The sequence below is a fragment of the Eumetopias jubatus genome, unplaced genomic scaffold (assembly GCF_037043125.1).
Source record: "Eumetopias jubatus isolate StellerSeaLion01/CBP00866 unplaced genomic scaffold, mEumJub1_p1.0 scaffold_3, whole genome shotgun sequence".
Lineage (NCBI taxonomy): Eukaryota > Metazoa > Chordata > Mammalia > Carnivora > Otariidae > Eumetopias > Eumetopias jubatus.
The window spans coordinates 183307260-183318946 of NW_028274809.1; the positions used below are offsets into that span (position 1 = coordinate 183307260).

At 43.4% G+C, this 11687-nt stretch overlaps 1 pseudogene; it reads right to left on the bottom strand.

Moving 5' to 3' along the window:
* Positions 1–11466, bottom strand: part of LOC114215849 (asparagine synthetase [glutamine-hydrolyzing]-like) — a 47454-nt pseudogene extending 35988 nt beyond the window's left edge.
* Between the last annotated feature and the right edge of the window lie 221 nt (positions 11467–11687).

Below are 11687 nucleotides of genomic sequence, written 5' to 3' on the forward strand. Positions count from 1 at the left end.
TTAGACCTTTCTATCATGTTCTATAAGTCTCTTATACTCTTTTTTGTGTTTTCTGTCTTGTTTACTCTCTGTGCTTCAATTTAATACACTGACCTGTTCTCCAGTTTACTAATTATCTGTTCTGTTGTATTGATTTGATATCAAACCCATCAATTGGATTTCTTTTTAAAGATTTTATTTATTTGTTTGTCAGAGAGAGACAGAGAGAGCACAAGCAGGGGGAGCGGCAGGCAGAGGGAGAAGCAGGCTCCCCACGGGGCAAGGAGCCCAATGCAGAACTTGATCCCAGAACCCTGGGATCATGACCTGAGCCAAAGGCAGATGCTTAACTGACTGAGCCACTCAGGCATCCCATTATCAACTGGATTTTTATTTTATTTATTTTTTTTAAAAGATTTTATTTGTTTATTTGAGAGCGAGAGAATGAGAGATAGAGAGCACGAGAGGGAAGACGGTCAGAGGGAGAAGCAGACTCCCCGCTGAGCAGGGAGTCCGATGTGGGACTCGATCCCGGGACTCCAGGATCATGACCTGAGCCGAAGGCAAGTCGCTTAACCAACTGAGCCACCCAGGCGCCCTCAACTGGATTTTTAAATTCAGATATAATCACTTTCTGTTTTAGAACTTCCAGTTGACTTTTAAAAAATATATAGATTTTTATTTTTATTTTTTAAAAAGATTTTATTTATTTGACAGAGAGAGACATAGCAAGAGAGGGAACACAAGCAGGGGGAGTGGGAGAGGGAGAAGCAGGCTTCCCACTGAGCAGGGAGCCCGATGCGGGGCTCGATCCCAGGACCCTGGGATCGTGACCTGAGCTGAAGGCAGACACTTAACGACTGAGCCACCCAGGTGTCCCAAAATATATAGATTTTTAAACAATAGGTGTTAGAGAGGTTGTGGAGAAAAAGGAACTTTTGTGTACTGTTGGTAATGCAAACTGTGTGCAGCCACTGTGGAAAACAGAATGGAGTTTCCTCAAAAAATTAAAAATAAAATTACCCTTTGATCCAGTAATCACACTACTGGATATTTACCCAAAGAACACATGGAAACAAATTCAAAAGGATATATGCACCCCTGTGTTTATTGCAGCATTATTTACAATAGCCAAATTATGGAAGCAGCCCAAGTGTCCACTGACAGATGGACAAAGAAGATATGGTATATATGTATATACATATACATACACACATACACGATGGAATATTACTCAGCCATAACAAAGAATGAAATCTTGCCATTTGCAACAACACGGATGAAGCTAGAGAGTATAATGCTAAGTGAAATAAGTTAGTCAGAGAAAGACAGCTAGCATATGATTTCATACGTGGAATTTAAGAAACAAAACGGGCAGGGGCGCCTGGGTGGCTCAGCTGGTTAAGCGTCTGCCTTCGGCTCAGGTCATGATCCCAGGGTCCTGGGATCGAGTCCCACATCGGGCTCCCTGCTCCTTGGGAGCCTGCTTCTCCCTCTGCTTCTCTCTCTCTCTCTCTCCTCCTCTGTCTCTCATGAATAAATAAATAAAATCTTAAAAAAAAAAAAGAAACAAAACGGGCAAACAAAGGGAAAAAAAAAAGACAAACCAAAAAACAGACTTTTTTTTTTTTAACAAATCAAGAGAACACTTATCATGATGAGCACTGAGTAATGCATGGAATTGTTGAATCACTATATTATACACCTCAAACTAATATAACACTATGTTAACTATATTGGACTTAAAATACAAAACTTAATAAAAACATATAGATTCTTGCTCTTTGGTGAAATTCTTTAGCCCTTCTTCTCTTGGATATAAATCATAGATGTTTTAGTCCTTGTTTGATTACATTCCAAAATCAAAGTCACCTATTGTCTGGGTTTCTTTCCTTGTTTTTTTTTTTTTCATTTCTTCTTTTTTGATAATTTGATCCTTTCTTTTACTATGCTTTGATTGGACTGGGACACGGATGATGAGTTGTACTCATGCTACCTGACAGAGCAGCAGCATACCAGCTTGATCCTCATGTGCTTCTCTTCTCTGACTGTTCATAATCTTGAAGTTCTGCTTGTGTTTATTGCTTTGCAGTGCCTTCGTACAGTTTGTCTTAGGTTGGATTCTTCCAGAGGTAGACCCTGAACCAAGGATTTTGATAAAATGATTAAGAAAGTGCTTCCTAGGTAAACCATTAAGGGAATGGAAGAAGCAAGATATGGAAGAATCCAAGGGAGGGTACCATTTAGGTGAAGCCCAGGATCAGGCTCCTCTCCAGAACACTCTGGAACATCAATTAGCACCTTAGAGCTTGTCTCACCCAAAGGCAAAGGAATTGAGCTTTTGTATCCCCACAGTACTCTGTTATTGGCTATGGTCTGTCCTAGGGAATGTCGCACTTCCAAGCATTTTTGGCTCTCCTTATGGCAAAGTAACTCCAGTGCCCATGCACAATCCCCCAAAACACAGTTTCTCAACTTTTTGCTCATTATCACACCCTTAGTTAGACTTCTTAGACATTTTTTCCCTAATCACTTTCTATGAAGTTTTATTAGTGTAACTATACTGTATATCTGTTTATGTACGATATTTTTACCTGTACTTTATATATAAAAAGAGTACGATTTTTTTTCTCCCCAAGAACCAATTATTGCCCCCACTGAGAATGCATACTCTAAGGATTGCAGGTATGAATTGTTAACCACAAAGTGTTTAGTTGCTGACATTTGAGTATACAGGACTGGGAAAGGGATCCAAGGGAATCTGGATGGGTCACCAACAGTTTTGCCACATAGTTGTTCTAAATATTTTGTGTAATTTATTATTATTTTGTGGGAGGGTTAGTCCAATACAAGCTATCTGATCATGGCCAGAGCCAGAAGGCCCCCATTTCTCTTTATTTCTAATAATAGAATGAAAAGTATTTCACAGGGCGCCTGGGTGGCTCAGTTGGTTAAGTGACTGCCTTCGGCTCAGGTCATGATCCTGGAGTCCCGGGATCGAGTCCCGCATCGGGCTCCCTGCTCGGCAGGGAGTCTGCTTCTCCCTCTGACCCTATCCCCTCTGATGTGCTCTCTCTCTCTCATTCTCTCTCTCTCAAATAAATAAATAAAATCTTTAAAAAAAAAAGAAAAAAGAAAAGTATTTCACAGGCATCAGCAAGCAGATAAGGGAGGTACAATCTTCTCTTTGATTTTGCATTCTCATAATATCAAAACTTATTGTGGATAGGGAACTTCTTTTAATCTCTTAAGGGAGCCTGAGTTATAAAGGACAATATCCACACTTTGCTTATTCAAAGGGGAGCACTAGCTGAAATGCTAGCGGACTAATGTTTGCGATAGAGGAATGGGCCTGATGTATGAGGAGGGAAGTGTCTCAGCATCACTGAGGTTTATCACTGAGACCTACCGTTTTAATGGTTATGAGTTCTAATTTTACCCATCATTGGTTGTGTGACTTGGGCAAGATAATGGATAAAGGAAGGTCATGTTAATAGATTTTATTTCTTTTTTTTTAAGGATGTATTCATCTTTTTCAGAGAGACAGAGCGCCAGAGATTGTGAGTGGGGGAGGGGCAGAGGGAGAGAATCCTTTTTTCTTATAAGGCTTTTTTGGGGGTATTTGCTTTTGTGCTACTTCAAATAACGTCTTCGGGGGCACCTGGGTGGCTCAGTTGGTTAAGTCTAAATTCTATCTCATTTTTCACTTTTATAGTTTTTACTTATGTTTTCTCAAAACTTCTATCATTTCATTGATTTGCTTTAGCTCATTTTGAATTATTAAGCTGTGATTTTCAGCTGTTTTGTGGGCATGTTTTAAACTTTGTTTTCATTGTGTGATTTAGTGATGTTATTGATGTTATCCTAAGATCTTTTTCCTCATAATAACTTGGAGATTTGACTGCCTTCCTTTTTGTTGCTCATATTTATGGGAAATTAGTTTGCTTGAACTTTATTTTACCTTTTTTGTTTTTAAATTAAGCTCTTCACCCAATGTGGGTCTTGAACTCACAATCCCGAGATCAAGAGTTGTATGTTCCGCTGACTGAGCCAGCCAGGTTGCCCCAATTTGCCTGAACTTTTAGATGAGAAAAATAAGGGTAATTTTTCTAGCTGCTTGGTCAAAGCTCTCTTTTCTATTGTTTTATGAAGTGTTCAGAGATATTGCCTTGAGGGCACCTGGGTGACTCAGTTGGTTAAGCGACTGCCTTCGGCTCAGGTCATGATCCTGGAGTCCCGGGATCGAGTCCCACATCGGACTCCCTGCTCAGTGGGGAGTCTGCTTCTCCCTCTGACCCTCTTCCGTTTTGTGCTCTCTGTCTCTCATTCTCTCTCTCTCAAATAAATAAAATCTTAAAAAAAAAAAAGAAATATTGCCTTGAACTTTCTGAGATCTCTTGGCTCCACTTTTTTTTCCATCCTTTCATTTGTTCAGCAAATTTTTTTTTTAAAGCTTTTATTTATTTATTTGACACAGAGAGATACAGCCAGAGAGGGAACACAAGCAGGGGGAGTGGGAGAGGGAGAAGCAGGCTTCCCGCGGAGCAGGGGGCCCGATGCGGGGCTCGATGCGGGGCTCGATCCCAGGACTCCGGGATGACGACTGGAGCTGAAGGCAGACGCTTAATGACTGAGCCACCCAGGCGCCCCCAGCAAATGTTTATCGAGGACTTGCACTATACCAGGCACTGTGCTGCCTGCTTTAAGTGGCTTTAATGTGCATTGGGACCAAGGGGCACAGAGGAAGGGGGGGGGCGGCTGGCAAGGGAGGAGAAGCAGAGATGAAGATGGGCCTGATCCAGTCTGGGTCAGGGAGCCTCTGCCCTCAGGGGCCGGGTGCTGCGGAGGCCTAGGACCTAGGCTGCTTATCCCAACTGGATGTCCCTGGCCATTCCTGTGATGCCCACTTTTTTTTTCCCCCTTAAGATCTATTTATTTATTTGAGAGAGAGAGAGAGAGAGTACAAGCAGGGGGAAGGAGCAGAGGGAGAAGCAGACTCCCCAACGAGCAGGGAGCCTGATGCAGCCCGATCCCAGGACCCTGGGATCATAACCCGAGCAGAGAGCAGACACTTAACCAACTGAGCCACCCAGTCGCCCTGTAATGCTCACTCTAAAGGCACTTTCAACACTGCCCTGTTGGAAAGAGGGCTTTCACGTTCAGCTGGAAGTTGGAAGGCAAAAAGGGGAGAGGGCCCCCAAGCAAGCCCCCTGGGATGACAGGAGCTGACAGTGCTCCTGAACTACTTAGGACAGGCACCATGACCTTCCCAAGCCCCTACTTATCTTTGGAATCCTTAATAGAAGAAGGTAAATCAGACAAGACCCTGTGAATAAGACCTGAATTCCTTACTGCTTTGTGAACTCTGCGTTCCAAGGTTAACAGGGAAGGGCCCACTAGGCTGGTCTTTGGGGGAGCAGGAAAGAAGAGCCAGGGGGTGGCACCCCATAAACTTCCCCCAAAACCAGAAGAGGGAGGAGGGCCTAAGGCAGAAAGCAAAGGCAGCTTGAAAGGAGCAGGCAAGGGCTGGCCAGGGGGTGAGCAGCCCTGCCTCAGACTGGCACCGGTGGGCAGGAACCAGTTCTCCCGCCAGCACACGTGGAGCCCACAGGCCTGAGGGGATCCCCTTTAGGGGCAGAGCCTTGGGAATGGGGTCCTCAAGGTCTTCCAGAGCAGCGCTGTAGCCCCTTGCTCAGCCCCTCCCCACAACCAGCGTGTGGTGTAGCATGGGGAGTAGGGGGAAAAGGGGGTGCTGTTTCCAGGCCACAGTGTGGCCTCTTTAAGTCCCTACCCTGGGTAGGAGGTAGGAGGTAGGAGGTAGGAGGGGAGAACTGGCAGAGGGATGGGGAAGGGGTGGGGAAAACAAGAGGGCAGATGGAGGGTGTGACTTCCACCTAAGTATGGCTTTTTTTTTGTTTTAGTTTTTAATTAAATTCCAGTTAATTAACATACAGTGTTATATTTCAGGTGTACAATATAGTGATTCAACACTTCCATACATCACCCTGTGCTCCTCTCGATAAGTGCACACCTTAATTCCCGTCACCTGTTTCACCCACCCACCCCCACCCCCTCCCCTCCGATAAAAGAATGGCTTTTTTAAAAAAAAATTATTGTTATGTTAATCACCATATGTTACATCATTAGTTTTGGATGTAGTGTTCCATGATTCATTGTTTGCGTCTAACACCCGGTGCTCCATGCAGTACGTGCCCTCTTTAATACCCATCACCAGGCTAACCCATCCCCCCACCCCCCTCCCCTCTAGAACCCTCAGTTTGTTTCTCAGAGTCCATCGTCTCTCATGGTTCGTCTCCCCCTCCGATTTGCCCCCCTTCATAAAAGAATGGCTTTTTAAAAGCATTTTGAAAATCACACACCCAGGGTGCCTGGGTGGCTCAGTCGGTTAAGCGTCTGCCTTCTGCCTGCTCGGCGGGAAGCCTGCTTCTCCCTCTCCCACTCCCCCTGCTTGTGTGAACCCTCTCTTGCTGTGTCTCTCTCTGTCAAGTAAATAAATAAAATCCTAAAAAAAAAAAAAAAGAAAGAAAGAAAGAAAAGAAAAGAGCACACACCAGAGTCTGTGTTTAAGGGACTCTGAGGCAGAGCTGAGAGATGGAAATATGTCTGGGGCAGAAAACAGCAAGTTGGTGGTGGGTCCCCAAAAGAAAAGGAGTGGGTGTGCTCTAAGCCTCAAAAGGAAGCAAGGCAGAAGGCAGCTACAGGAAAGGTGGCACCAGACATGTGGCCTCGGGAGGAATGTGATTCTGGGTGTACAGGCTCACAGAGAAGCCAAATAGGTGAGAGGCTTTGCAATTCCAGAGTGGACCACAGAACAACCCTTAATGGCAGAGGCAGCTTTGGTGAAGATTAAGAGAGAGAGTGAGAGCCCATCGGGTCGTGATCCTGGAGTCCGGGGATCGAGTCCCGCATCGGGCTCCCTGCTCAGCGGGGCGTCTGCTTCTCCCTCTGCTCCTCACCCTGATCTTGTGCTCTCTCTCAAATAAATAAATAAAAATATATTTAAAAAAAAAGAGAGAAAGAGTGAGAGCCCAGCGGAAGACCTGAGGCAGGAGGCCTGTGGAGGTGCTCAAGCCCCACCTGGGTCTCTGACGGGTGCCCAGCTCCCACTCCCAGCACCAACAGGGTGGGAGAGAAAGCAGCCCTGAAGGTGCAGATCCCTGAAAGATTGGCTTCACTTTTTGTCTGGGTCTTTTGCCTTTGTCCCCATGTCCCTGTACTGGTCAAATGGCTTCTATTCCCTACGTTTTTATGTCAGTGTGAGCCTTTATTCTGTGCTATTAATGATTTTTGCCATTTTCATTTCCTCATGTTCATCTTGCTTCTATCTGCTTCCTTATTCACAAATGCCGATATTATGTAGATCTTGTGGCCTCTCATGTTTAATTTTTTTCTACCCATTTCTGTCTTGGCATTTTGGTAATATATGTCACTAGGTAATACATGTCATAAGGGAGATCTTATCAGAGTGAAGAGGAAGTAATAATTAATTGTGGCCAGAGAAATCTGATAAGGTTTTATAGAGTAGATAACAGCTGAGGTAGGTTTTGAACAACAGACAGTAATTTAGTAGATATGCAAAATAACGTATTCAAAAAACTCTTTTAGAGCAGTTCCCTTGAAATTGGCTCATTTTTCCTCTCCCATGGCAATATTTCCCTATAGTACAGCAACTCGTATTGATCTTAATTTTCTTATAATCATATATTAATGTAAATATGTCTAATGGAAATCAGGGGAGTATATGGTTTTACTGCTGGGAGTGATCAGATTAAAAAAAGTAAATTAAGAATGGAACTGCCTAGGGGCGCCTGGCTGGCTCAGTTGATGGAGTATGCAACTCTTGATCTCAGGGTTGTGAGTTTGAGCCCCATGTTGGGTATAGAGAGTACTTAAAAAAAATAAAACAAAAGAAAATGAGAACTACCTAGAGCATGTGGCTTTTTTTTTTTTTTTAAGATTTCATTTATATGTTTGAGAGAGAGCGCAAGTGGGAGGGGGGTGCAGAGGGAGAGGGACCAGTGTGGAGCTTGATTGGGGGCTCAACGCGGGGTTGGATCTCACGACCTCAAGAATATGACCTCAGCTGAAACCAAGAGTCAGGTGCCCAACTGATTGAGCCACCCAAGTGCCCCAAGCGCATGTGCCTCTTGATCTCAGGATTGTGAGTTCAAGCCCCACGTTGGGCATGGAGCCTACTTAAAGGGTGGGGGGCACCTGGCAGGTTCAGTTGATGGAGTATGCAACTCTTGATCTCAGGGTTGTGAGTTTGAGCCCCATGTTGGGTATAGAGATTACTTGAAAATAAAATCTTAAAAAAGAAAAAAAAAGAATGGGAACTATTTATATTGAAAGCACAGGTAGAAGAGGACCTAGCAAAGGACACTAAGAAGTGAAATCAGAGATTTATGAGGTAAACCAGGAAAGGGTGGTCTCAGGAAAGCCAAGGAGGAAGAGAATTTTAATAATGAGTCAATGATCAACAATGTAAAATTATACAGACAGGATAAGTTGAACGTACCCTCAAGCAAGGCATCGGATTTAGTAGTTAGGAGGTCACTAAGGATTCTTAGTGATTTCATTTGCTTCATTTTCCTTTAGATACTTGGAGGTTGCTAAAATTTAATCTTGTTTTAGATCTATGTAAAATATTTACATGGTTTCAAAGTCAAGTATACAAAACATGTCTGGCTTCTATCTCCCTCTATCCCACCCCACTGGTAACAATTTCTTTTTAATTTTATGATTTATTTTCCCTTTGTTTTTTAGATTTGAAACTTTGTTTTTTCATACCCAAGTACACATGGGTGGATGGCCCCACCTGCCTCTAGTCCCACTGGCCTTCACGAGAAGGAACATTTACTTTCCGTCTATACGTTAGGGAATGTCTCAGCTTTGGTAGCTTGTAACGGGTCAGAGTGCAGGCAGGAGGGTTGGGGGCACTGATCTGCTTGGGTATCCAGTAACTGGTCAGCTGTCAGTCTGGCCTGGGTCGCGGCATTCAAAGACTAATGGTAGTAATCGCCTTTGTAAGTTTGAGGAGTACCGAGGGAAATTTTTGTCTTGCAGTCACCATAATAGCATCATCAACCTGCTGTCCATATGTTCCTATAAAATCTTTTTTAAAAAATATTTTATTTTATTTTTTTAAAGATTTTCTTTATTCATTTGTGAGAGAGACAGAGAGAGCACAAGCAGGCAGAGAGGCAGAGGGAGAGGGAGAAGCAGACTCCCCGCTGAGCAGGGAGCCCGACGCGGGACTCGATCCCAGGACCCTGGGATCATGACCTGAGCCGAAGGCAGACGCCTAACCATCTGAGCCACCCAGGCGCTCCCCAAAATATTTTATTTTTACGTAAAATAAACCCAACATGGGGCTTGAACTCACAACCCCAAGATTAAAAGTTACACGCTCGGCCGACTGAGCCAGCCAGGTGCCCCTTTTCCTGTAAAATCTTAAACCAGCAATTATTAACTAAGGTTATCCCATCCCTGAAGGCTTCTGTTGGTCACCAGAGAATCTCTTTAAGGATCAGATTAGAGTCTTTGAATATTCTCTCCTGGGATATGTTTTTCTATCCCATTCTTTGGAATTTTCATTGTTGGTAGCAGAGACAAGTAATAGGAAGAAAATCAAAGATCCAGGAATGGGACTCTCAGTTCAAGTCCATGGGTAGCAGTAGTTTGATCTGTGTGGAGAACAACACCAAACAAACAGAGTTCCTTCAGAAGTTTCTCACTCTCATTGGCCATTTTAGAAGAAGTTGTTTTCGTGGAAAGATAAGTAACTCTGTAGAAGTACATCTCAACCTTCTCCAGAGAAGATCACCATGCTATCTGTGTTCTTCCAGATGTACTTGGAAATTAAATACCTATCTCCTGAAGTGTGAACTATTGTAAGGTCCTAAGTTTCCAAGGAAAATGTGACTTTATTCAGTATCTGAATGCCTTCCTCAGAGTCAAAAAGGACTTCACAATGTTCATTTGCTACCTTTCCAGCAGCCAGGAAATGGGGACTGTCTTCCATGCCAATTGCAAATGTCTGGAGAGCATCCTGTACCAGAGCCTCTTTTAGCTGCTTCAACAGGGTGAAAGCAGCCAAGCTGGAATCCAAGCCCCCTGATAAAAGGCATCCAGTCCTTCTGTCTGTCACGTAATGTTTCTTAATAGCATTGTCAAAAAGGATCTGGAAAAAAAAAAAAAAGGATCCAAAAGTAGGCATGTATATGAAGAGGAAAAAAGAACATGAATAAATCTGCTTCCCCAGGCAAACATTCCTTTACCACCATGGAAGCACAACAGGTTTGCCTTGAGTTTCCGTTTTAAGGAAACTGTCTCTTGCATTATCAGTTTGTCCCCCCTATTGGATCATTGATAGCATTTGCACATCCACACACACCATACTCTCTCATCTTCCATCTCTCCCTCTTCTTTATAGCAAAAGTCCTTGAAAGAGTTGTCTATACTTGCTGGCTCCAGTTCTCCTCACCTTCTCTCCACAGTTTCCACATCAGTACCTGGGAGTAGTTTTTCCACACTGTTAGAGACAGCATGCAGGCGTTTGTCTCTACAGTGATGATATTTAACCATTTCCACGAACGCAACTTTGTCACTTGACTTTAAATCCAAAATTTGATAGTGTCCCAGAAGAAAAGGGTCCACTTTTTTTTTTAAGGCTCCATTTTGATAAAGGAGTTGTGATGTGCTTCAGGTTAACAAGACCTTTAGCTTCTAAACACACAGCCCAAAATCCATCTTCTAGCATGGCTTTAAACAAAGGTCTGACTCCATAGGTGTCTGTGCTCAGGAACACTTTCTTATTGGTGGTATCCCATAAAATAAATGCAAGCTCCCCATCCAACATACAAATTATTTGCTCAGTTCCTCCTTTGTCATAACAATGGAGGATGATCTCACCATTAATTTTGGTCTAGTGATTAAGTTCAAAATAAATTCAGGGGCGCCTGGGTGGCTCAGTCATTGGGTGTCTACCTTCAGCTCAGGTCATGATCCCAGGATCCTGGGATCAAGCCCCACATCAGGCTCCCTGCTCAGTGGGAAGCCTGCTTCTCCCTCTCCCACTCCCCCTGCTTGTGTTCCCTCTCTCACTTTGTCTCTCTCTGTCAAATAAATAAAATCATAAAACCCCCCACAAAACTTAAAAAATAAATAAATAAATTCAAAAGGAGAATTAAAGGATAATTAAATTCAAAAGGAGATGTGTTTCATCTCCTCGTGGTTGTAGATTTCACCATTGTAACAGAGCCACAAGTAAGGATGTTTCTTTGCTCAAATTGGCTGCATTCCAAACAGCTGGTCAACCACTGCCAACCAGTGAAATCCAAAGCAGCAGTTCATGTATCTGTTGCCATCCTGAAGATGAAGTGAATCTGGACCTCTGTGTGTGATCTTCATAGCACTCAGACACTGATCAGAGAGACAGTCGTCACTGCCAAAAAGGGCATAAATGCCACAACGGAGCTACCAGCTTTCTGGGTGTGAGCAGGTCAGACGGGCGGCAGGAATGGAATCAAGGGCTATGGATTATCTGTTTTTGTTTTTAATATAAGCATTATCTATATATATCTGTTATCCTCCTTTCTTAGATAAATGGTAGCATGCTCTACATACTTTTCTCTACCTTGACCTACCTTTCTTTTCTCTCTTTTCTTTCTTTCTTTCTTTCTTTC